Below are 27643 nucleotides of genomic sequence, written 5' to 3'. Positions count from 1 at the left end.
ATTAGTAGTGCTAACGCATTCTTGGATGCTGACAATGTCAAGTTATTTCCTAATATCCTTGTTTTTAATATGATATTGCCATCGATGCCATTTGTTCATGCCTCTAATCTTTCTCAAGACTCTCATATCTGCGGTCTCTAGTCTTTGGTCAAGTGTTTTACATCTGACCCAGCTCTCAGATCCATAAGTTAAAACTGGTTTGAATACAGCTAATTTAGTGTTCCGACTAATTTCTCTCTTCTTCCATATGAATTTATTCAATTAACTTCCTACCATACCAGCTCTGTTGATTCTGTTGCCTATTTCCATATTTAATTTACCATCTTCAATAAAAACCGTGCCTAAGTAGCTGAAATGTTTTACTTGTTCCACAGGTTCTCCATTCACAACACAGTTGACATTTTCATTGTCTTTTTATTGCTATCCTTCATACCATACCTATTACAACAGTTATTCAATTTAGGATAATCTTTCATAGGGAATCCTGCAGACTTGTAGTGGATTTATTTAGAAATATAACATCGTCCGTATAAAGGAAAGAGCTGACATTAACATCTCCAATTTTGATATCATGTTTAATACCGCTTTCCTTCATTATGTGATCCATATAGATAATGAATAACAGAGGGGATAATGTACATCCTCGTATCACACCAGATTTAACATTAAACCATCTTCCTGTACTTCAATTCTAACTGCTGACTTACAACCCAAAGACTAAGTATTGCTTGATATATGCCCCATTGACACCATATAACTGTAGCATATTGAATAGCTTCTCCCATGGCACCTTGTCATATGCCTTTTCCAGATCTACAAAACTTAAATATAGATCTTTGCTATATTCTCATTGTTACGTCGTCGTTTTCTTATATATTTTACCTCTATTGTTCTTCTTGTGCCTACTGAGATCTGACTTCTACACTGACTTTTTGGGGCTATTTCTCTCTTCGAGCACTGACGAAATTTATTTGTTTATGCTGCGCCAGTCAGAATTCCAGGATAGAAATTCTTATCCAAAGAAACTTTCCCAGAATTCAAGTAATACCTTATATAGATTAACTAGTTAGGTAGATTGAGTTCTCAGTATACAGTCATGGCCTTGACAATCTTAAATTCCCCTTTTTTCTCTCTAAACATAGGTTCGATATTTTCGTGAGTGGTAAAATTCAATCTCTTACTCAGACAAACTCAGGTATACATGGGAAAACATATTTATTATTTATCTAATAACATTACAATTTAAACAACACATATAATCAAGCAAATCAAGGTTAAGACTAAAATACAAGTAAAGCAGGGTAATAATAATCAAACAGACAGGCTATTCAAACACACTCATTAGAATCTTATGTTCATATATATCATGAACATGGATGTCGGTACTAGACGAGATTACTGCTACTAACGACCCACATACATTAAACTTGGTCTAGACAACTTATGCACATAGACTACCAGTCCATTTCGATTAACATAACACAGGAAACTGTCTCAAAAATCTCTCTCTCTTCTTTTCTATACTCCGTACATTTCACATCTTGTTAGATGATTTCTCGATCCTTCTGTCTGTTCTTTGTTATAGATTGCCCCTCTGTACGATAGATTGCTGTCATGTGCTCATCCTGAATTCGCCACTTGTTTCTCCTGGGCTTACGAACTTTTCGAGTTGCCGCTTCTAACATGATTTATCTTCAAAGGAATCCTTTACTGCTTTCTCATCAGTTAGATCCACACCGATGGTCTAAAACTCGAACACTGCTGTCATCTTGTGCTATATTTTCTTCAATTTGGGTCGCTCAGCAATGGGAAACACGCTGCAACTTTGCCGTCTTCACACATCTTCTCGAGTATCAGGCATGCTGATCCGCTCGGAACTTCGAGCAGGAGACCCATGAGAAGGGTACACACGACCGGAGAAACACCACAGGAACCAGGAGAAAAAAACATAAAAGGAAGCAAAAGAGAAAAACCCATCTCAACGATGTGAATCTGTTTTAAACCCCATTATAGCGCCATCTTTCCGCACTCCAAATTTGTCTACGGCGCTCTCCCATTTGCTGTCACCTCCTTGCTGTACACGCATCTTTTTTTGGAGAACACGAATTTCTTGCACCTTCCACGAATGCCTACTCATCGCTCATTATGTCATCTTTGGTGGTCAAACTGCAACCTTTGAACTTTCGTTCGCACGATGATACACGACTTTATACATGGTATGTTTTAACATTGATGTTTTTGACAAATTAATATTACATCTATTTTAGACAATAATCTTAGTACAATTTAATATTTATTTCCTCCTTCAATTTCATTTTAATTTAAGATTCAACCTCTTCTTTCATATTTTAATTACTTTTTAAGCAAAGTTAATGTCTGCAACTTCACATATTATTTCTGTTTTGCCAAGAGTACAAGTGTGCTTTTGCTTGATATTGTTCTCTTGTTAAATCTTGAATGGAGCGGTCCTATTCTTGATAGAGCCATCATTCAAAATCTAACATCAGGCTTTCTCAACTATTCGTCGTAAAGTGAAGATCTGATCCTGACAGCCTCTATTTGGCCTGAATCCAGCTTGTTCTTCACCAAGCTTTTCTTCCACAATTCTTCTCAACCATTTCTCAAGTATAAGTGCATAAATCTTGAAAGGAACACTCAGTAGGGAAATACTTCTGTAATTCTCACATTTTGTTTTATTTCCCTTTTTATATATGGGTACTATGAGAGCTCAACTCCAATCATCGGGAATTCATCCCTCTGTCCAGGCTTTCTGAACTATTCAGTGCAGCTGCTGTAAGACTTTTATACTACCATACATCAGCATTTCTGGTCGAATATCATCTACTCCTGCTACCATTCCACATTTCAAGCCTTTGATGGCTTTTTTTTCTACTTCAAGTATGTATTCCTGACTGTATGCCTGTTGAGTGTTTTTTACCACTGTGCTATCACTGCTTGTTTCATTTAGCAATTTTTCGAAGTAATTACTCCACACTTCAAGGATATCTTTTTCTCCAGGTTTTCATGTTACCTTTATCATCTCTAACTCCTTTTACAGCACTCTTTCCTATATTTCTAAGCTTCTTCAACAACCTCCAGAATATCTTACCACCTTGATATTTATTTTCTATGTTCTTGCCAAAGTCCTCCCATGACTTTTGTTTAGCTAGTTTTACACAGCATTTAGCTTTCTCACATTTATCTCTGTATTCTCCAATAGCACAAGCAGACTTATTTGCCAGGAACTTCTGATATGTTTTCTTCTTTTCCTTCACTGTCTCTTTAACTTCCTGTGTCCACCATGGAGTTCTGATTTTTCTATCCTTGCAGACAACCTCACCACATGCTTCTCTGGCTGAATCAATCAGTGTTTTCTTCAAGGCCTGCCACTGAATCTCCAAGGTTCGGTTCCTGTTCTCCAACTCTTTCATTTTTTCTTCAATAATCTTTGTGTATTTTAGTGTACAGTTCACATCTGAGAGCTGCTCAACTTTTATTCACTTTAAAACTTTCTTACATATTATTCTTTTCAATATGAAATTCAATTTTATCCTGCGCAAGACCAAATAGTGATCACTTCCAATTTCAAATCCTCTGTTCACTCTAGTGTCTTGCACCAGGGAGAAAACATCACTATCAACAATAACATAGTCAATGAGACTTTTCTTATTCCTTGTCTCTTCTCTCCATGTGAATTTGTGCACATTTTTATGTTGGAACATGGTGTTAGTAATAACCAGTCTATGTCCTGACCAGAAATCCAACAGATATTTGCCATTATTATTAGCTTTGCTCTTTTCTCCAAATTTTCCCAAAATATTTTTGTATATCTGACAATCATTTAATGATCTGCTATTTAGATCCCCAACAAGGACCAACTTTTCCATTTTCATTGTGTCAGCTGCTTTCTCTAAAGTATCAAAAAATTCCTCCACTTCTACCTTAGTAGAACCTTCTGTGAGACCATAGGCACAAATAAGTCTCATTGTCCAGTTCTCCATTCTCATATTTGTCCACTTCACTCTACTTGAGAGTACCTGCCATTCAAGAAGATTAGCCTTGTATTTAGTGTTGAATACTATGGCTACTCCTTCTTTTCCTTGCTTGTTATTGCCTGAATATAACATTTTGTATTTATTGCTAAGAAAGATCTCACCAGTTTTTGTCTTTTTGGTTTCAGTCACCCCTATTATGTTGATCTGGTACTTATCTAATTCCTCAGCTAGCTCAATTTCTTTGCCATTCATGCTTCTTATGTTGATAGTACCGATCTTTAACTCTGGTGATGTTGAGTTGGAGTGTGTTTTCAGATTCGTTCCAGTAGCTGAATTTTTGCTGTTCGCCCTGTTTCCCTGGGGAAAACAAGGGGGGGGGGGCTTGTTTACCCAGGCGACGCCCCAGCCGGTATGAAATTTTGTCATGTTGTATCATCATTTTGTATTTTGGTTTAAGCCAATAAGAATACAATTTGGTAGACTAAATCCTAAATTGCGAGCCCATCCTTGTTCGTTCAGTATCCAGGTAGATACCCAATAGGGTGCACCATGCGAAGGTGAGGATTGGACATTAGGTCAGAAGCCCTGGTCGGTTCTCCTCATTCCTTTAAAGGCTATATGGAGGTCTCCTCTCAGTTATACAGCTCTGACTCTTAAGCAGCCCTCGGCATATGTTAATACCTTATTTTTCTTCATAGTTGAAGGAATTGTTAATCCTTTTAATTTTACACAAATTATGGACTCTACAACAATGGTATAAATAATTATTTTAGTTTCCTGACATTTCAACCTTCATATTAGGGTCATCATCTGGAGTATATACATGACAATTGTCATATTAGATTTAGGATCCTGATGGTCCTATTTATAATTAACTGTTAGGGAGAAAATTTAAATGGGTAGAATATGTGACTTCCATATGCTTGGGATTTTTAGACCATCATTATTGTTAAAATCAGGATGATTGAAAAAATCTCACAGGCCTTCTTAAATTTACATTCATACCATGTTTTGGTCTGATGTAAACAACAGGTACTTTTCCAGTCAATTCTATGTATCAATAGAATTGACTGGAAAAGTACATAGACGTACAATTCCTATCAGAAAAAAGAAACATAAACGACACATTAAGTTCTTTAATTTTGCAGGAGGTTTTAAGGTTTATTTTTGTAGTATTCTGTTTATTTTGTTGATATCCCTTTAATATAATACAACAGTTTTATTGTAGTCTTGTTTATTTTTCTTTTTAAGTGAGATCTTGTACAGAATTTTGTTGATAGTATTTTGGCTGTAATAATTTTTAGTATAGCTGGAAGGTATTGCTGATAACTTTTAATTCATCTTTAAGTGCTTGTTCATTGGAGCAAATCCCTGTTTTTTTACTGTATTAATGACCGCTAGTTTTTGTGTAGGGTGGTGGTAGGAGTTTATGGGTATATTAGCCAGTATATGTTGGTTTCTAGTAAACAGTGAAGGAAAGACTGCCAGAAGGAAGACGTGTGACAAGTATATCTAGAAATGGAAGTGTGTTCTGCTTTTTCAATCTCAATTGTGAATTGCATGCATTTGTGTTGTTTGTTTAGGTGGCTGAGGAAAGTGTTCTAATGTCTGGCGGTCATGGGGCCAGATAGCGAAAACATAGTCAACATACCTAAGCTAGACTTTGAGTTTTAAAGGAGAGGAATCTAGAACACGTTGCTCAAAATGTTCCAAGGAAAAGTTACCAATGGCTGTGCCTTCTTTTTGTAGGTAGAAAGTGTTCTGCCACACAAAATAGCCAGAACGTAATACATGCACAAAGAGCACTGTGATATCAGGACAGAATTTGTGAAGAGGGCAGAGACGTCAAAACTGACTAATAAATCATCTTTTTCCAGTGTGATGTCTTTGATTTTGTTTACAAAGTGTTGTGTGTTTTTAATATAGGAGAGGGAATGACCTACCAACTCCTTGAGTGCTGATGCTAGTTTCTTGGCCCGGTGATAATTGGGGCTGTCTATACCTTCGACTATTGGCCAGAGTGGTGTGTTTTGTTCGTGAATCTTTGGTAGACCGTAAATTCTTGGGGAAGTAAGTTTTTAACGGTATCTTCAGACCATGTGGTGACTGATTTAAGTAGCTTCTCGCTTTTTTTTTTTTTATTCAATTGGTAGGGTCATAGTTAACAAGTTCATAGATGCTGTTGTCTGAGACTATTAGATTCATTTTTTCCAAATAAGCAGTTCAATTTAGAATAACTATGGCACTGCCTTTATCGGCTCTAGCAATTACGATGTCTGGATTTAATTTTAGTGATTTCACCACTGTCAATTCTGATTTTGTTAGGTTAGTGTTTTAGTATAATTTAAATTTAAAATGTTCGAGGTTTCCAAACGTACTTTATCCGCTATGGTTGTTGGGATAAATCTTAAACTTCTTTCTATGTGGTAAATAAAATCAAGTTTGTTAATTGTTCTGGGTGTCACGGCAAATCTTAAACATTTGTTGAGTACTGCGAGTTCATCACTGTTCAGGGTGTGGTTAGATTGGTTGACTACATGATTGTTTGCTGAAGGCAGTTGATGACTCCTGTTGACCCTTGCTTCTGGTTGGTTGTTGTTATCACTGGCTTGCAGTTGGCTGTCTTCATTCACTGTGGAGGAATTCAAATATATCTGATGGTTTTCCAAATGTTCTCGATCTTTAAGTTGAAGAAATTTGAATATGAGTTTTTCTTTTTTTTGTTTCCCAGATATGTTTCGCAGAGTTGTCCATAATCTTCTCAAGGATATTCTAAATATCTGGGTTCAAACAACTTGAAAATTCAGATTTTAATTCCTGACCTGGTTTTCAGCCAAAGCAAAGTAGCCTGGATCTGTTCTCTGAGCAATGCTTTCCTCATACGGTGGCATATTTGTCGAGGTGAAATTTCTTTTCAGTTTGATGCAGTTTGGAATGATATTGCTGTCTCTATAATGTTTTCAAATTCTGGCTATTTTGTGTGGCAGAAAACTTTCCACCTACAAAAAGAAGGCACACTCATGGGCTCAAAATTATTCCCACTATTGTTAACTTTTACACGGAACATCTTGAGGAATGTGCTCTAGATTCCTCTCCTTTAAAACCCAAAGTCTGGCTTAGATACGTTGACGATGTTTTCGCTATCTGGGCTCCATGGTCACCAGACATTAGACACTTTCTTCAGCCACCTCAACAAACAACAAACACATACAATTCACAATTGAGATTGAAAAGTAGAACACACTTCCTCATGAAGGTTGTTTTCTTGATCATAAATTAGTAAATGATAATATTTGGTTAACCGATCAAGTGTTGAACAATTTTATTAATTAACTGGACCAACTAGTTTTGCCACACTTATCTGTCGGCTTCTTCAGGGCACTTACATATAGGTTTAAACACTCTCACAATTATGCGTAACTGCAAAACTGACAAGAATAAAAACTGACTAGAATAATTACAAATAAAATAGTATCGAACGTGAGTGAAACACGTATTGCGTGTACAAGATCAGCTAGCTGTTGCTGAGGAACCTTCTGTAGTTTGTATTAAAGTTCATTTCTTCCGTTTTTAAGGCTCTGATTAGGGTTTTCCATATCTCTGGGAGTATTAGGCCTTGATTTCTGTTAAGGTTCACAGTAGAACGGGCGACTGTGGCTGCTTCTTTGAACATTTTTGAATGGTAATCTTCCTCTAAGTAAGGGGAACAGCTTTTGTCCCACTCGATGACATGGTTAGTTGTGGAGAAATGAGACGATAGGCCAGAAATGTCCTGTCTGTTGTTTTTGACATAGCCAATGTGCTCCTTTTGCCTGATTTCGAGGCTTCTCGAAGTCTGTCCGATGTAATTAGAGCCACATGAGCATGGAATATTATAGACTCCAGTATATTTGTAGAAAGGATGGTTGTCTTTTGGAGATCTTAGTAGTTTACGAATAGTATCTATAGGCTGAAATGCTACTCTTATTTTGTGTTGTTTGAGGAGATTGGTGAGCTTGTTGGAGATGCCACTTACATACGGAATTGCAATCGTTTTTATATATTGAATCTCTTCTTGTTCTTTTTGTGGTGGTTCAGAGAAAAGGATTTTATTGACTAGTCTTCTTGGATAGCTGTTCAAGTACAGATTGTTGGAAATAAATTTTAACTCAACAAGCTCGCCAATCTCCTTTTCATTTCAGCCTATAGATACTATACAGGACATTTCTGGCCTATCGTCTCATTTCTCCACAACTAACCATGTCATCGAGTGGGACAAAAGCTGTTCCCCTTACTTAGAGGAAGATTACCATTCAAGAATGTTCAAAGAAGCAGCCACAGTTGCCCGTTCTACTGTGAACCTTAACAGAAATCAAGGCCTAATACTCCCAGAGATATGGAAAACCCTAATCAGAGCCTTAAAAACGGAAGAAATGAACTTTAATACAAACTACAGAAGGTTCCTCAGCAACAGCTAGCTGATCTTGTACACGCGATACATGTTTCACTCACGTTCGATACTATTTTATTTGTAATTATTCTAGTCAGTTTTGCAGTTACGCATAATTGTGAGAGTGTTTAAACCTATATGTAAGTGCCCTGAAGAAGCCAACAGATAAGTGTGGCGAAACTAGTTGGTCCAGTTAATTAATAAAATTGTTCAACACTTGATCGGTTAACCAAATATTATTAAGAATACACTTCCATTTCTAGATATACTTGCCACACGTCTTCCTTCTTGTAGTCTTTCCTTCACTGTTTACCAGAAAACTGACACATACTGGCCATTATATATTCATAAACTCCTACCACCACCACCCAACACAAAAACTAGGGGTCATTAATGCACTAAAAACAGGGCTTTGTAGATATGCTCCAATGAACAAGCACTTAAAGATGAATTAAAAGTTTTCAGCAATACCTTCCTAAAAATGGTTACAGCCAAAATACTATTAACAAAATTCAGTACAAGACCTCACTTAAAAAGAAAAATAAACAAGATTACAATAAAACAACCTTAAGCCACATCTAAACTTCCTGCAAAATTAAAGAACTTACTCAACTCATCCAAGGATCCACTCCCTCTGCTGGTGCACCCTGGAGTATACCGTATTCATTGTACCTGTAATTTGCCCAATATAGGGGAAACAGGATGCACAATTCCTATCAGAAAAAAGGAACACAAATGACACATTAAATATAACAACTATGGTCAAGCTGGTCTTTCTGATCATGCCCTGAACACTTTACATAGAATTGACTGGAAGAGCACCAGTTGTTTACATCACACCAAAACACAGTATGAATGTAAATTTAAGGAGGCCTGTGAGACTCTTATCAATCACCCTAATCTTAACAATAATGGTGGTCTAAAAATTCCAAGCATATGGAAGGCACATATTCTACCCACTTAACCTTTCTCCCTAAGAGTTAATTATAAATAGGACCATAGGTAATCCAGGATCCTAAATCTAATACAACAATTGTCATGTTAAATTAGGATGCCATTTTTACCAACAAAACTGTCTATATGAAAGAATGTTTCTCTGATGTTGTCTTAAAATAGAACATAGCTTTGATGTAGTTAATTTATTTTATTTCATTTATTTATTGTAATTTTATTTTATTTTCACTAGAGGTCAGGTCAGTAGAATAACTGTTGATCAAATCATTGTCTCTTCAGCATACTGTGCGAAGTAATATTTAGCTGGTCTCTGCATATATATATGTATACTACAGATGTGACCTTAATATGAAGGTTGAAACATCAGGAAATTAAAATAATTATTTATAACATGGTTGTAGAGGCCATAATTTGTGTAAATGAATGCTGATCACAGTGTAACACTAAAGGAAGCGAGCTGTTATTCCTTGCACAGCTTGTGTAAGGAATAACTTGTCAAATTCCTATAAGAAAGGGTCAAAAACCAATGCAAAGAGCAATGGATTAAGAGGGCAACCTTAATTGACTTCTTTTTGAATTTTGACCAGGTCTGACAGGAACCCATTAACTAGGAGGAAGGTAGTTGAATGGGCATAGGCTCCTTTAATAATGGAGAGCAGCTTTTTACCCATACTAATCTGATGGAGGGATGAGGAACAGAAAAGGATGGCGAACATTATCAAATACTTGAGAAAGATCTACTGATAACAGTGCCATGACTGCTTTTTCATATTAAGTAAGCAGATTACATCACGTAGCAAAAATACAGTCATACCCCAAAGTTACACGGCAGGTGGGTGGGACCAACAAAAAGCGGGTAGGTCGAATTTGCATAACTCGGGGTATAATTTTGCACGTAATTTATATATACAAACACACAAAATATTAGTTAATTGGGACCAAAGGTTTACAAAAACACCTATATTTTTTAAAAAATTTAAACATAATTGTAGTTTTTCGTACATTAAAAAAAGAAAGTTATTTCGATGTTGATGGTTTCATAAAACCTAATAGATTCATCTGACGACATAATGTCTTTTTCTTGTCACGCAAAATGTCTTCATAGCAAGCCAATGATTTTTTTATTTCTTGCCTTGTGGCTACAATTCGTTCCTCGTTAGAATCTATGTCCTCCAAAATTTGTAAACCTTTCTTAATTAAGCTGAGACCTTCTGCTAATTTTGCAATTGTCATGTGCTTTTCTGGTAGAACTGGATCTGAGGTTTGCTCACGCATTTCGATGAGCTCGTCGATTGTAAGCTCCTTGTTATGTGAGTCTAACAGCTTGCTGACATCTTTACTGTCGACTTCTAAATCTAATTGCCTAGCAAGGTTGACAACTTCTTCTATTGCCTCAGCAACTTGATCAGTTTCTGGCAACATTTCCGTTTTGCATTTAAAAAAGGATGGACAAAGTTTTTTCCAGACACCATTCAAGATTTTTTGGGAAATTTCACCCTAAGAATCTCTGATAATCCTTACAGCATCTAAAACATTAAACTGTTTCCAAAACTCTTTAACAGACAGATGCTCATTTTGCCTCATAGCTTCATTCAGACTTGCAAACGTCATGTGTAGTACGCTTTGAATGTTTTGATAACTCCTTGGTCCATCGGTTGAAGTAAGCTGGTTGTATTTTGAGGCAAGAAAACAACTTTTACATGTGGATCAAAATCAATTAAAGTTGCAGGAGGGTGACCAGGTGCATTATCATAATGTGCATAACTTTAAACGGAATTTTTTTAAACTGGCAATAACGTTCAACTTCAGGTATGAAGTGGTGACCAAACCAGTCTTCAAAAATAGAAGCTGTCACCAAGCTTCAGAATTTGACTTCCAAATCACTGGCAAGCCAGCTTTAGATTTTTTTTTTTTCAGAGCTCTTGGATTTTCGGAGCGATAAATTAAGAGAGGTTTTAACTTGCAATCACCAGCTGCATTTCCACCAAGCATTACTGTCAACCGGTCTTTGGAAGCCTTAAAGCCAGGAAACGTTTTTTTTTTTTTTTTACGTGCGATGCAAGTTCTCTTAGGCATCTTTTTCCAGAACAAGCCAGTCTTGTCTACATTAAATATGGTTTGACTGCTATAGCTACCTTCTTCGATGATAGCCTTAAGTGTCTCAGGAAAAGCAGATGAAGCCTCTTTATCAGCGCTTGCCACCTCTCCACTCTCTACGATGTTGTGCCAGTTACAGTGATTTTTAAATTAGGTGAACCAACCATTACTGGCCATGAAATTTTCTTCTTTGGCCGCTTCTCCAGCTTCTACTTTTAACCTCTCAAAAATCAGTTTGGCTTCGCTACATATTGTCGTTTGATCAACTGGACAATTTTTTTCTCTCACTTGATTATCACGACATAATTTAAGCATCGTTTCCACCAATATCTCACAAATCTCACCAATAATCCCATGATGTTTACGAATTATGCTTGAATTCAATGATTGGGCATTTTTCACAGCAACGAGAAGTCTTTCTTTATCTTTCATGATTGTTCTTACTGTGGATTCCTGTAGATTGAACTTCTTTGCTAGCTCACAAATTTTCATTCCACCTTCAAAATCCTTAATATTGTTGAGTTTTGTTTCCAAAGTCAATGTTTGAATGATAAATGCACATAAACACAAGAAAGATATTTAATTAACCAAATATTTTGGTCTGGAAATAGCAGACCATCCTCAGTGGTATTACAAGAACAGTTTTTTTAAAAAAAATACAAGCTAGAATACTAACAATAGATCGTTTAAAATAGAACATGCCGCGTGATGTTATATCACTAAGTACGAAACGGAATATTTTGAAGTAGAGACATGATGGAAAAAAAAAAATAAAATAAAAAAAATAAATGAGTAATCTTGATTAGACTTTCCCAGATTTTTGATATAGATATACAGTCATTACGATTCAGGTTGGGATGATGAAGCAAGGCCTCTACGCTTTCCTTGAATAAACGTTCAAACCTATAACAGGATCTATGCAAGAGGCGAGTCCTGGACCAAAGGATGCTGTGGTCAGTTTCAATTCCGTGCTGAGCCAATCCAGACTTTTCAGGTTTGTTGTGAAGAATGGGGGATTGATGATCTTGGATTCTTTTTTCAAGAGAACGTTCAGTCTGTCCAAAATAGGAGAGATCACAGTTGCACAGAATTTGATAAACTCCAGGAAGAGATAAAGTTGAGTGTTTGTCTTTAGGAGAAGGAAAATGAGAAGACAATTTGTTAATGTGAATATGTACTGTTAAATCATATTTCTTTAAAATTCTTGCGATAGGTTCTGAAATACCGGAGATATAAGGAATCGGCACTCGACGTATTGAAACTTTGTTGTTTTGTGGAGGATTATAAGAATTGAGAAGATGTTGAGTACTTTTTTCAGAAAAGCCATTGAGTTTCATGTGTTGTTGGATGGTAGAAAGTTCTTTCTGTAGATAATCAAAAGTAGAACAATTAGTTTTGGCTCTTCTGAGAGGCATTTTATAATTCCAGTTTTTTGACATGGATGATGGTGTTGTGTCCTGAATAATCAAAATATAAGTGGGACAAAACATTAATTTATTCAGGAACAACTAACCTTGATTGTAGGTAGAGAATGTTGTGTTTTGACAATGAACGGCGTGTATATATATATAAATAATACTAAGATAGAAGTAAAGAAATAATTAATATGAAAAATATGTGAGACTTAACCTGTTTTGTAGGAAGTCTAATAGAGAAATTTATTTAAGGTATTAATTTATTTAAAGTATACTTGCAAGTATATGCAAGTATACTTGAGAAACGGTTGAGAAGAATTGTGGAAGAAAAGCTTGGTGAAGAACAAGCTAGATTCAGGCCAAATATAGGCTGTCAGGATCAGATCTTCACTTTACGACAAATAGTCGAGAAAGCATGGGAATATAACAAAGATCTGTATTTAAGTTTTGTCGATTTGGAAAAGGCATATGACAAGGTGCCAAGAGAGAAGCTATTCAATACGCTGCAGTTATATGGTGTCAATGGGGCATTATATCAAGCAATACTTAGTCTTTATTTGAGTTGTAAGTCAGCAGTTAGAATTGAAGGAAGTACAGGAAGATGGTTTAATGTTAAATCTGGTGTGAGACAAGGATGTACATTATCCCCTCTGTTATTCATTATCTATATGGATCACATTATGAAGGAAAGTGGTATTAAACCTGATATCAAAATTGGAGATGTTAATGTCAGCTCTTTGCTTTATGCGGATGATGTTATACTTTTAAATAAATCCGCTACAAGTCTGCAAGATTCTCTGACTAAATTGAATAGCTGTTGTAATAGATATGGTATGAAGGTCAGCAATAAAAAGACAAAGACAATGAAAATAGGCAGAATCAGTGAAAATGTCAACTGTGTTGTGAATGGAGAACCTGTGGAACAAGTAAAACATTTCAGCTACTTAGGCACAATTTTTACTGAAGATGGTAAATTAAATATAGAAATAGACAACAGAATCAGCAAAGCTGGTATGGTGGGAAGTCAACTGAATAAATTCATATGGAATAAGAGAGAAATTAGTCGGAACACTAAATTAGCTGTATACAAGACAGTGTTCAAACCAGTTTTAACTTATGGATCTGAGAGCTGGGTCAGAAGTAAAACACTTGACCAAAGACTAGAGACCGCAGATATGAGAGTCCTGAGAAAGATTAGAGGCGTGAACAGATGGCATCAATGGCAATATCATATTAAAAATGAGGATATTAGGAAAGAACTTGACATTGTCAGCATCCAGGAATGCATTAGCAGAGCTAATCTCAGGTGGTATGGTCACTTAAATAGAATGGGAGAGGAAAGATAAGCAAAACAAGTGTTCTCTGCCAGGTTGGCAGGAAAACGACCCAGAGGAAGACCAAGATATAGGTGGATTGATACGGTACAAAGTGCCTTAGACGATAGAAATATAAGATATGATAATGTTGGAGTCTTGACAAGTAACAGACTGATTTGGAGGAAAAGTGAAGTTATACAAAAAGGAAGCTAGAATGCTTTCTAGGAAAACACAGTACGCGCACGTGGAGGAGTGCGATAAACAATGTGGCAAAGTGCACGAATCTCCGAGATTGAAGCGGGCAATATAAATGCCAATCCCCCCCACAAGAGGCTTTTTGTTCCTCTTTCCTGATCTCGTGGACATTGGCTCTCGGTCTCCGCCAGCGGAGAAGATTCTAGGCTGGCCACGGAAGTTATGAGTCGCCTGCCATAGCATGCGAGTTAGAGCTAGCTATTTCCTCAGACCAGGATAGCTATGCTATATCGTGCAACGGTAATCCAGATATGTGCCTGCGATACTAGTGAAAGTCCTGAGCGGCACATAGCCTTTCCAATTTGGAGAATCTGGCCGTGCAGCTATCGTGTGTGACCCGGAGAATTGTAGACCTTAAAGGAGCCTTGATGTCCAGACAAGGCTGAAGAAAGAACTGAAAGTCACTCTAGGAACCGTAATGTAGATTGTCATATTCTGATTTCCAGTTGAAGATTTACGTGCGAAATCTTTAGGATATTTTGTGTAATGGACTTATTATAAAGAACTTTAGGAACTATCCCAATTTTAGCATTGACCTATCTCTGTTTCAGAAATGTCTATCTAGAAGGGATTTATATAAGAGACAATTGTGATATGTTGTGAATTATAACAAGTGACCACGTGAAGGATAAAGGACAGGCTACATAGGCTAGAAGTTTGTTAAATTATACATAGAAGTGGTCCAAGTAATTTGTTCATGTATTGTAATGTTAATATTGAAATTGAGGTCTTGCCAGCAACACAATATAGTTAACCATGCATTTATATTCTCTCATGTATAATTTCTTGATTTAATAAATATGTTTCATAGCATTTGCCTGAGTCGAGCTTGTTATATGAATTCAAAATAGCCACTCATAAAATTACCATCGAACCTAGCGGGAGGGACCCACGAGTATAAGTCAATATTTCGAGCCACGACTGCATACAAAGATAAAGAGAATAGGAATTAGTTTATTCGTTGTTGGAAGCTTAGTACTGTGTATCACCCTGAGAGAGTCACCTTGGATAAGAGTCTCGTCTATCCTCATTATTGGCTTGGGCAGTTAAAATATAAATTTGTCAATATTACCAGGTGAAATGTCTCAGAGGATATGATTACTGGCAGCGTCCCATACTTGGATAAAGCCCTAATCATTAAATAAATTACACGCGACTAAACTTAAGAATGGCCTAAATTTAGCTTGTTTAAAGAAAGGGAAATTTGTATGAGTGAGTAGGGTATACATAACTAACAAGAGTAGATAGAGATATAACGGTAAAATAGTTAAAGAATATGCAAACCAATATAAAGGATAGGTACATAACAATGGGCTGATTCTTTAAGAATATAACGACCTGTGAACGTTGGTTTCCTGTATACTGTAGATGTAAGAGTATTTGAAGGTGACTGGATTAGGAGAATGTCTAAAAAAGATAACTGGTTGCTTTCTTCTATTTCCATAGTAAACGTTATACGATGATGCAAGGAATTGATGCCCATCATTCATGTCAAAAAACAGGAATTATAAAATGCCTCATCACCATAACTAATTGTTCTACTTTTGATTATCTACAGAAAAAACTTTCTACTATCCAACAACACACGAAACTCAATGGCTTTTCTGAAAAAAGTACTCGACATTCTCAATTCTTATAATCCTCCACAAAACAACAAAGTTTCAATACATCAAGTGCCAATTCCTTATATCTCCGGTATTTCAGATGTTAAAATGATTTAACAGCTACATATTCACCTATTAACAAATTGTCTTCTCATTTTCCTCCTCCTAAAGACAAACGCTCAACTTTATCTCTTCCTGGAGTTTATCAAATTCCGTGCAACTGTGATCTCTCCTATTTTGGACAGACTGGACGTTCTCTTGAAAAAATAATCCAAGATCATCAATCCCCCATTCTTCACAACAAACCTGAAAAGTCTGGATTGGCTCAGCACGGGATTGAAACTGACCACAGCATCCTTTGGTCCAGGACTTGCCTCTTGCATAGATCCCGTTATAGATTTGAACGTTTATTTAAGGAAAGCGTAGAGGCCTTGCTTCATCATCCCAACCTGAATCGTAATGACTGTATATCTATATCAAAAATCTGGGAAAGTCTAATCAAGATTACTCATTAATTATTATTTTTTTTTCCAATCATATCTCTACTTCAAAATATTCCGTTTCATACTTAATGATATAACATCACGCGGCGTGTTCTATTTTAAACGATCTATTGTTAGCATTCCAGCTTGTATTTTTTTTTAAAAAAACTGTTCTTGTAATACCACTGAGGATGGTCTGCTATTTCCAGACCAAAATATTTGGTTAATTAAATATCTTTCTTGTGTTTACGTGCATTTATCATTCAGTCTTATGTCACAGGTATCCTTAAAACAGCAAAGTCAATGTTTTTCTTTTCTTGCTAGCTGTAGAAGAATCGAACTTGCTTCTTTTGGACGACATTATTATTTTTTATGTGATAAAATTTTTATCAAGAACATAACATTAAACAGTTGCAAGGTTTATAGACTAAAAGTCGTGTATGAATGGAGACTGTGAGAAACAAGGCAGTGCTTGTTCACAGCATGTGTGACAATGACGAATGTGGCCGGCGCCGGAAAGATACAACTAGTGGTGAGGCATGAAGAGGGATGGGAATACGTACATATAAGAAACCGCGTAACTCCGGATTGGCATAAGTTGGGGTATGACTGTACTTTAAAGAATGAATCTATTGAAGAATGCAGCTGAAAGGCTATCTGTTAAGTGCTGCTATATTCCAATCTCAAAATGTCTTTGCTCTACTTGTTTCTGCCTTTCCACTTCTATCTCTATGTTAATGTTTCTAATGATATTGCTACATTCTATACCATTGCGTTGGTTTGCTATCAACCAGTTTCTCTCTTTATACAGGTCTTTCAATCCTTTCTTTTCGTGTTGCACAGTGATCAGCATTTATTTTAGAAATTATGGACTTTACAGCCATGTTATAAATAACTATTTTAATTTCCTGATGTTTTGACCTTCATATTAAGGTCATCATCTGGAGTATATACAAATATACAAGAACAAGCTGAGTTACATTTCACACAGTAAGCTAAAGAAATAATGACTTGATCACCGGTTATTCTACTGATAGGTCATGCCAGTAGAATAATCGGTGATCAAAATTGTTTCTTTAGCTTACTGTGTGAAATGTACCTCAGCTTGTTCTTGTTTTTTTTTTGTTTTGAGGAAAGCCTGTTCCTTTTCCCATTCCATCATATTCTGTTTTACTGCTTGTTTGAATTTTAACCACATATCCCAATTTCAGGTAACGTTATTCCAAACTAAATAGAGGGTATGGAATTTGGTTGAAAAGATCAATGGAAAATTGGTGGAAGTCTCCATGGTCCAAAACTGATCTCTACTTGTTTGATGCAGTGGAACTTAAGTAGAAACGGATTATTACCTGACATATTGATGCCAAGATGTTTAATCTGAATTATCCTATGTATAAGGAAAGAAGAGATATAAATTTGATCAAGACGAATACCAATACCTTGATTCATGTATGTGTAAGCCTGGAGATTAGGATTGCGAATCATCCATATGGCTACTAGCTGAACATTGTCAAGACATATTTTTAACTGGGCATGTCTCCCTTTACACTCCTATTTTGCCTAACTGTTCCATTGGAACAGTTAGACAAAAATTCTTCAAAGAATTGGAGCTATTTTATACGGTGCCCACTACATCATAGCAGCTGGAGACCGGAATCGTATTGAAAACCACATTAGTGAAAATAGGAGGACACCCCAGGAGTGGAAAAGTGGGATAAGCACAATTAAAAACATGTCTCGACAATGTTCAACTAGTAGACATATGGAGGATTCACAATCCTAATCTCCAGGCTTACATGTACATGAATCAAGGTATTGGTACCCCACTTGATTGAATTTATATCTTTCTTCCTTTATAAATAGGATAAATCAGATAAAACATCTTGACATCAACATGTCAGACCATAATCTAGTTCTACTTAAATTCTGCTGCATGGAACAAGTAGAGATCAGTTCTTAACCATGGAGGCTTACACAAAATTTTCTGTTTATCTTACAACCAGATTCCAGACAAACTGGAATAATTGGAACAGTTCAAATCGGAATAATGTTACCTAGAAATGGGATATGTGGTTAAAATTCAAACAAACTAAACAGAGTATGATGGAATGGCGAAAGGAACAGGCTTTCCTCAAAAGAAAAAAAGTCAAAATACCTGTATAAGGAGAGACACTAGTTCGTAGCAAATCAACGTAGTAATATAGAATGTCGCAACATCATTTTTAAAATAAGAATACAGCAGCACTTAGCTGCATTCTTCAATAGACAATTCACTAAATTCCACAAAGAAAGGCCTACCACTCTACTCTGGTTTGATGGTGAAGATATTTCCAATAATCGAGACATCACTGACTCATTTCAAAAACACTACAAAAATCTGTTTGAAGACAATAGTGCTGTTTAAAATTATAACTCTTGGAACATTAATGGTTTCTTGTTCATACCCAAGATGGGCTTGACCAATTCATTACAGAATCTGAAGTTACTGAAGCCTATAAAGTATGCCAGACAAGAAAATTCCCAGGACTTGATCTAGGAATAGAACTTTACCGCAAGACCTGAGATTTTATTCTTCCCATTCTAGTTATACTATTTAATTCTTTTCTCTTGTCAGAACACATACCAGCTGAATTTGCAAGAAGCCAACCATCCTCATTCCAAAACCTAATAGAGATCATACCTTAATCAGCAGCTGGAGACCCATTTCTCTAATACTGATTACAAGATATTTTTCTGCAATATCAATGACAGACTCAAAATGGAAATGAGATATACATAATTAAAAGCCCACAGGTGAATGGACTTCCAGGCTGAGCAGCAGAATTTAATCTGCTTCTGCTACATGACCTACTCTGCTTAGTTAATATGAAAAAACAGTGCTGGCACTGTTTTTTTCATATTAACTAGGGCAGTGCTACCCAAGCATTTGATAATGCCCGACATCACTTTCTGTTCTACATTTTCCAACAAATTGGTGTCAGTAAAAGCTGTTATGCATTATCAAAGGAGTCTATGCCAATTCAACTACCTGTTTCCTAGTTAATGGGTTCCTGTCGGAACTGGTCAAAATTCAAAAAGGAGTCAAGTATGCTTGTCCTCTTAGTCCATTGCTCTTTGCACTGGTTCTTGAACATTTCTTACAAGAAGTCGACAATACACATGCTGTGCAAGGAATAAAAGTTCCTTCAACTATGAAGGAAAATAAGGTATTAGCATATGCCGATGTTGAAGTGGGCACTTTGAAGGATAATGGTTCCATATATATAGAGTGACCATGAGGTGATTACCTGGGTGGTTGCCAGCAGTGTGATGACCTCTGTGAGAAAAGGGTATATGCGGAACTGTAAGGGGGAGTGATTATGAAGAGCTCAGGAGACAGCTTGTGGGTGCAGCATGGAATAAGGAGTTAGCTAGAAAAGAGATCAATGCAGCTGGGGGTTTTTCAAGAATTATCTAGTAGATGCAATGTCTAAATGTATTCCAAGGGTGAGAAGGTTAAATAAGGTAGGTGTGAAATGGATGAATAAAGATATTAGGTATGCAATTCAGAGAAAAAGACATTATGGAGGCAGCATAAGAGAAGTGGAAATAACCATATTCCATGAGGAATATACACACACCAGGCAAGGCAGGTGACTTGGTTGGTAAGGGTAGCAAAAGTGAGGTATGAACAGCAGTTAGCTAATGAAGCTAAAAAGAATCCTAAGGAGTTCTTTCAATATACAGCGTAGAAGAAAGAATGACTATGTAAGGATGACATTGATTGGAGAAAATGGTATAAAGACAGCTGTTGAGGAAAGTGTGGTGGAGATACTTAATGAGCAGTTCATTAAAGTTCTTTCAATCTTGTGAATGTGACTTCATGGAGAGATTGAGAACAGTTGATGATGAGGAGGAGAGATGGACTGTAAGTGAGCAAGTGTGTATAAGGAAGTTGAGCAAACCAGATGTTAATAAGGCTGTGGGACTTGATAATATATCACCACATATTCTGAAGGAATGTGCCAGGGAGTTGACACCTGCTTTACATATTTTTTTAATACGAGTCTTGCACTTGGTCAAGTTTCTAAGGAGTGGAAGGAGGGCAAGATTGTGCCACTTCATAAAGAAGATGATAGAACTCAAGCATCAAACTATAGGCCTATTTGTGTGTCAGGTGTTGTGTTTAAGTTGTTGGAGAAGCTTCTGAGAACTAACATCCAGAAGTGGGTTGACAACAATGGTATTATCTTTAATGGACAGTATGGATTTGCTAAAGGGAGGTCATGCTTTAGTAATCTACTTATTAAAATAAGGTGACTGCTTCCTTGGACAGATGAGAAGGGTACACAGTAATATACTCAGATTTTGCAAAGGCTTTTGATAGATTACCGCATAACAAGACAATTTGATAGTCAAATTAGAACGGATGGAGTTGGATATTAGATTAGCGCATTGGATTGGAGACTGGCTATCTGATAGGTATCAACAAGTTGTGTGTATGGGGGTGCGATATCCAGGAAAAGGAAAGTCACTAGTGGAGTGCCTCAGGAGTCTGTTTTAGGGCCATTACTATGTAACTTGTATATTAATGATATTGGCGAAGATTTGGATGGAGATATTCAGTTGTTTGCAGATGATGCAAAGTTGGGACGAACCATAAAGAGTAGTGAAGATGTAGTGGCCTTACAAGACTTGAATAAATTGAGTGATTAGGCATGGAAATGGGGATGTGAGTTCAATGTTGCAAAATATAAGGTTTTAAAATTTGGAAAACAAAGATGGGATGCAGAATTTATGCTGGGTGAGGATATATTGTCAGAGGTGGAGGAAATAAGAGTTCTGGGGATGATAGTGGATAAGGATCTAAAATTTAGGGGACACATAGCCAAAATTGTGAAGACAACACAACGGCTTCTGGAAATGATGCGGAGGGCATACTGACTTATAGTATGGAGATTCTTGTTCCATTGTATAAGGCTATGATTAGGCCACACATGGACTATTGTGCCCAGATTTGGTCACCTGGTTTTTAAACGAAGAGTTGCAGACAGACAGAATCAGAAAGTGGTACATGATCTCTACTGAAGATGATACATGAGGATGGGAATCTACCAGATTTAAGGTGAACAGTAGTGGACTTCCAGGATTAATCCTTGGACCATTGTTGTTTAATGTATACATTAATGATATTGGAAAGGAGCTGAAAGAAGATCTTCAGTTGTTTGCTGATGATGCAAAGGCAGGGCAATCAGAGATGCTGCTGATTGCCCTGTCAATCAACATTAGTCAGCGAAACTTATGCACTTTGGTGTGATGCAATATCCAACAATGTATTATAATGATGGGGTTATGCTTGGAGTAGTTGAAAAGGCTTGAGATCTTAGAGTTATGGTGGGTAGAAAGTTGAAGTTCAAAAATATTTCAAATACAACTCAAAGAATAATCACAATGTTGAAACGAGCAGCATTGGCATGTAAGGACATGGAAGTCATTTTGCCCCTCTTTAAGGCCTTGATGCGACAGCACCTGGACTACTGTGTGCAGATTTGGTCTCCTGGGTTCCAAAGGGATAAAGAAGCTGTGGAAAGGGTACAAAGATGTTCTCGTGATTATGGAATGCAGATATTATGAGGATGGATTATGCGAACTGTAAACATTGGTAGACAGAAAAAAGAGGGATAATATGACAGAGGTCTATAAAGTTTTGAGAGAATGTTATCGAATATTAGTTGGAAAAAAAAAAAAAAATTCATTAGAAGGAAGGTGGGGAAGAGGACAATAAAACATCTGTAGAAGTTAAAATTGTGTGCAGTTAAGAAAGGTGTAAGAGCTAAATTTTTCTCTCATTCATCTGTAAGCGAATAGAACAGTTTGCCTGCTGGTTTGGGTGATGTATGCTTCTTTGATGAGTCCTTGACTCCCTGGAGGTCTAATAATAAAAATGTCACCACTGAAACATCATTGCACACAATACAATCTAAACACATCCCTGAAATGGATATAAAGTAGTGTTGCCAAATGAAAATGACTCAAAACAGCTAAATCTTAAAAAAAAGAAGAGCTAAAAAGGAGTTAAAAATAAAAAATTGAAACTAAAATTTTAAAAGTAGTAGCTGATACTTTTAAGTTTTTTATTCAAGCTGAAGTAATACTTGCATATAAGTGACAAATATATCTTCCATGTGGTCTTCTGCACTTAATTCACCCACATTTTCACTTAGTTTTCAACTTTGTTATATGTGGCCATCGTTCCAGTATTACTCAGTGTAGATGCTGGTAAACGATAGTCTGTACAGCACTTGTTGTAACGCCTGAGGCCATACTTGACTGACAAAATAGCTGTCAGCATTGGCAATTCCATCTTGTTTCTTAATTTAGTTTTAACTACATTCATGGAACTACAAATTCGTTCAATTCCCAAATTAGAATTTGGCAGTATTAATAAATTTATTGCACACTGAGCAATTTCTTTAAATGGATTCATTCCAGATGCATCTTTATATTCTCGTACTTCAGTCCAGAATAGCTCGGTGTTTTCTATATTTGTCCATTTATTTAAGTGGATAGTATTGTTCTGGTATTCAGCAGCAGCAACATCTTTTTCTGTTTTCAGCATTATTTCTAAGATGGGAGTAGCAGGCTCTTTTATACGACTGAAAGTTTTAGGGTATTGTCAACAGAAAAAGAAGACATCATTCTTAAAATATTCAAGTTTTCAGGCAACGTTTGCTTAAGCTGTTTAAAGAGACCAAGAAGAAACTGTTTTGCTCTACTTCTAAGATTTTGCTCATCATTTTGCATTATTTTCTTTTGTATCAACTCTGAAATTTTTCTTTCAAACCTGTAACCAAGATTTGGATTGGGATCCAAATAGTCATCAATCTGACTGTAGAGGGTTGACTATGGATGATGGTAGCACTAACATATTAGCAATAGAGCGAATCAAACGAGAAAGGTCTTCAAATAATCTCATCTTATCCGCACTGTTAGATTCGAAAATTTTATTAACTTGCTGAACTTGAACTAGATCAGGATGCAAAAATAAGAGGTACAACAGTTTCCTTTCATCTTTGTACATCTCCCACAAAATTTGAGCTTTGTATCATTTCTTAGTCACACTCACGACTTCGAAGTGAGTTTTAATTCCAACCACTGGCTGAGAATTCTGTCTACTGCAGGTTCAATGGAGCCACCTTGTTTCACAATTGCTAAAAATTTTCAGAGGTGAATCATTTTCATCGATAGTGTGATAGAGTTCTTTGTATGCTGCTTGTCTTGAAGAAGAATGTGAAAACCACTTATACGTTTCAGCAACTTGTGCAGAATCTCTCCCAAGAAAATTCTAATTTTCTTGGGAGAGATATTGCACAAGTGTGAGACATTGCCAGTTGTAATGAATGGCATACACATCTGATTAAAATTAAGGAAGTTGTTCATAAATGCCATTTATGAACAACTTTATGAAGGAAGAGTATTATGGAGGGATGTGGACATAAGAAACAGATGGAAAATATACTTTGAGGGACTTTTGAATGAGGAAAATGCAAGGACTCTCAGAGGAGATGGGCAGCCTTCTGAGGGGATGGTGCAGAACATCAGTAGAGTGGAAGTGATGGAGGCCATGAAGAGGATGAGGAATGGAAAATCGGTGGGCCCCGACAGAATTCCAGTGGAGGCATGGAAGGCACTGGGGGAAGAGGGAGTTGATCTGCTGTGGGACCTGTTCATGAAAGTTTGCCAACAGGAAAATATACCCGAGGAATGGAGGGAGAGTACTCTTGTCCCCATCTACAAGGGTAAAGGGGATGCACAAGACTGTAAAAATTACAGAGGAATAAAGTTGATGTCCCACACAATGAAGATCCTAGAAATGGTTCTTGATGGTAGATTGAGAAAGGAGGTGGAGATTGCAAAGAAACAATTTGGCTTCATACCTGGTAGATCAACAACAGATACTATCTTTGGGATACGACAGATGATGGAAAAATATCGAGGGAAACAAAGGGAGCTACATCTGGTATTTATTGATCTGGAGAAAGCATACGATAGAGTGCCAAGGCAAGAAGTCTGGAGATGTCTGAGGGAGAAGAAGGTGCTGGAGAAATATGTCAGGTTGGTGCGGGAAATGTACAGAAATGTGAAGACAAGTGTTCGGACCTGTTTGGGACAGACAGAAAGTTTTCAAGTAACAGTTGGCTTGCATCAAGGGTCAGCATTAAGTCCGTTTCTGTTTAATATTGTGATGGAGGTGGTAACAGAGGAGGTGAGAGAAGATGCACCTTGGACAATGTTGTATGCAGATGACATCTTGCTGTGTGTAGATACAAGAGAAGAAGCAGAAACTAAACTGGAAAGATGGAGAAAAGTACTGGAAGAGAGAGGTATGAGACTGAGCAGAAGTAAGACAGAGTATATGTGTTGCGCAGTGGGCGGCGGCCAGGAGACAGATCTGGAGCCGGAAGGAAATGTCATCAGGAAGGTGAGAGAGACTTTAGATACTTAGGTTCAACAGTGGAAGAAGATGGAGGAGCTGAGAAGGAAGTGGGATGCAGGATACAAGTGGGTTGGAGGAACTGGAGGGAGATGGCTGGAGTGTTATGCGATAAGAGGGTGCCGATCAATCTGAAAGGCAAAATTTATAGGACAGTAGTGAGGCCAGCTATGACATATGCTATAGAAACTGTGGCCCTGAGGAAAAATAATATCAGCAGGATGAAAGTAGCAGAGATGAGAATGCTTAGGTGGATGTGCGATGTGACCAGAAAGGATCGTCTGAGAAATGACTATGTCAGGAGAACAGTGAAAGTTACGAACTTAGGAGCGAAAATACAGGAGGCAAGGTTGAGATGGTTTGGTCATGTGATGAGGAGGGAGGATGAATGTGTGGGAAGAAGGGTCATGCAGATGGATGTGCAAGGAAGGCGGAAGCGTGGGCGGCCAAAGAAGAGATGGAGGGAGCTGGTAGAAGAGGACTTGAAGATGAAGAACTTGGATGTGGTGACAGCCCAAGACAGGCAGGTGTGGAGGAGACTCATTACAAACAGTTACCCCACTTAAGTGGGAGAAGCTGCAGAAGAAGAAGAAGAAGTTCATAAATGCCATTATTGACACCAACCATAACACTGGCGTTGTCTGTACCAATTGCAATGAGATTTTTAATGTCCAGTTTCTTGGTCAAGAACTCTTTTTTCAGTGCAACCACTAGCGTCACACTTTTCTAGAACCACCATGCTCAGAAATGTATGCATAATTTGTGTTGAATTTCTTGCTATAATAAATGATGGCCATTCCTAAAATCTTATTCACCGTGATATCATTCAATTCGTCTATTAGCAAGCTGAAATTTTCATCTCCAATGTCCACAATTAGATCTTCTTCAAAAAAATTCATTTAGAATATTCTTTACAAGTGCAGAGCTCTTAGTTCGGTGCATTTGTATCTTTGGCATAATTTGACTGTCTGGGCTGATATTTTTGCAAAGATCTACTAGATGATTGCAACTGTTGAATGATGAGTGACAACAAAGAAATAATGCTAACCTACCTTCGAAGTTCACGGTCTCAGACTTTTTCACAAGCATATTTGTAATAGGAACAGCCTTATATGGAACTGCAGCAAGATGTTTCTTAGTTTCACTATGCTTTACAAGCTGACAATATTTACAGCTATATCACATCTGCAAAACTAATAGTAGCCTTTTGTAGCATCACCAGGATCTTCACACAATCATTTACTAAACATTCCATTTGCAACCACTCCCTCCTAAATTTTTGCTTGTAAGCTTTATTTTTCTCTTTGCTCATTTTTGAAGAAGGGTATACAACTCTTTACTGCAATGAATTATGATCAGTCTTTAAAAACTTCCCACTTGCAATCATAACTACCAACCAGAGCACTGTGCAAAGACTAACTTGTAGAGGTGCTATCAACTTTAAGGCGACAAAATGGCAGACTGTTGGGCCGTGTGACTGATTGACGTCATCATGCATTTGAAATGTGTATGATGCTCGTACCAAACGTACGATACAATTCCTTATCAAATGCGAACATCTGGAAAACATTTAAAACAATTCCTTTAACAATAAGTTACAAAAACAACTAAAAAGAGCTGAAACTAGTTCTGAAGGAGCTAGGTGCTAGATTAAAATTTTTGGAGCTAGGGAAGAAAAAAAAGAGCTAGATCTAGCTCCAAAATAGCTAAATTGGCAACACTGATATAAAGTTGCCATCATTGGTTTTCAACATAAAAGAAACCAAAGTACATTGTTTCAAATCTCTAGAGATAACATCAATCAGGAGGCTATAAACACAAAAAGACCTTATCTAATTTTGCTCTCTTAGCAATTAAAATAAATTACTCTCCATTAATCTCAAACCAGCCAAACTTCCCATTACTATTGACCCAACCAACTGGACTCCTCTTAATACATAATCTTAAAACCACACTAAATCAAGTGGGTTTTGCACTGCTTATCAACTGATGAAGATTCTCTTGAAATGTCCAGCACTACTATCATGCTGTGGGTCATGTATATCTTTTACTAGTTTTTGCTCCTGTTTAGTCTTTACTTTTTAGTTTTCAACATTTATAATTCATTTGATTCAACATTTTCTTTGTTTACTAGTCTTATTTATGCATTATTAACAACACCATTCTCTTGTTGCATGTTCTCAGCTCAATCAAGTTTGGCTAGAAATATTTTGTCATCCTTGCCTTCCAAGAATATGCAATCAGGTATGTCTTTTAAATTATTTTTTAGTATTCATTAAAACTTTACATGAGTCTTTTAACTTTATCTTCATAAGTTAAAAGACTAATGTAAAATTTTCATTTATTATTATTATTATTGTTCCGGGCAACTCCAAGGAGTCGACAGACTCATTGAGGGAGGCTCTAACATCATGTCAAGAACAACTATTCGACATTGACACAGTATCTATCATACCTTGCCTTGAACTCATTCACGGTCGTAGCACCCACAACAGACTCTGGAAGCTTATTCCACTCATTCACCACTCTCCAAGTAAAAAACCTAGCTCTAACACCCTTGTCAACCACGCTCTTGCCCAGCTTCCATGCATGGCCCCTAGTCCTCCCACCACCAGTCATATTT

The 27643-nt window shown here is 36.9% G+C and overlaps 1 protein-coding gene across 3 annotated transcripts in view; it reads right to left on the bottom strand.

The window, feature by feature from the left end:
• Eogt (EGF-domain O-GlcNAc transferase) overlaps nucleotides 1-27643 on the bottom strand; it is a 402968-nt gene that overhangs the window by 81288 nt on the left and 294037 nt on the right. The window lies entirely within an intron of this gene.

Source organism: Typopeltis vanoorti, chromosome 1, assembly GCF_054136105.1.
Source record: "Typopeltis vanoorti isolate ZY-2024b chromosome 1, IOZ_Tvanoo_1.0, whole genome shotgun sequence".
NCBI lineage: Eukaryota > Metazoa > Arthropoda > Arachnida > Uropygi > Thelyphonidae > Typopeltis > Typopeltis vanoorti.
Note: the sequence above shows the minus strand (reverse complement) of the source record. Positions and strands in the feature narration are given on the sequence as shown.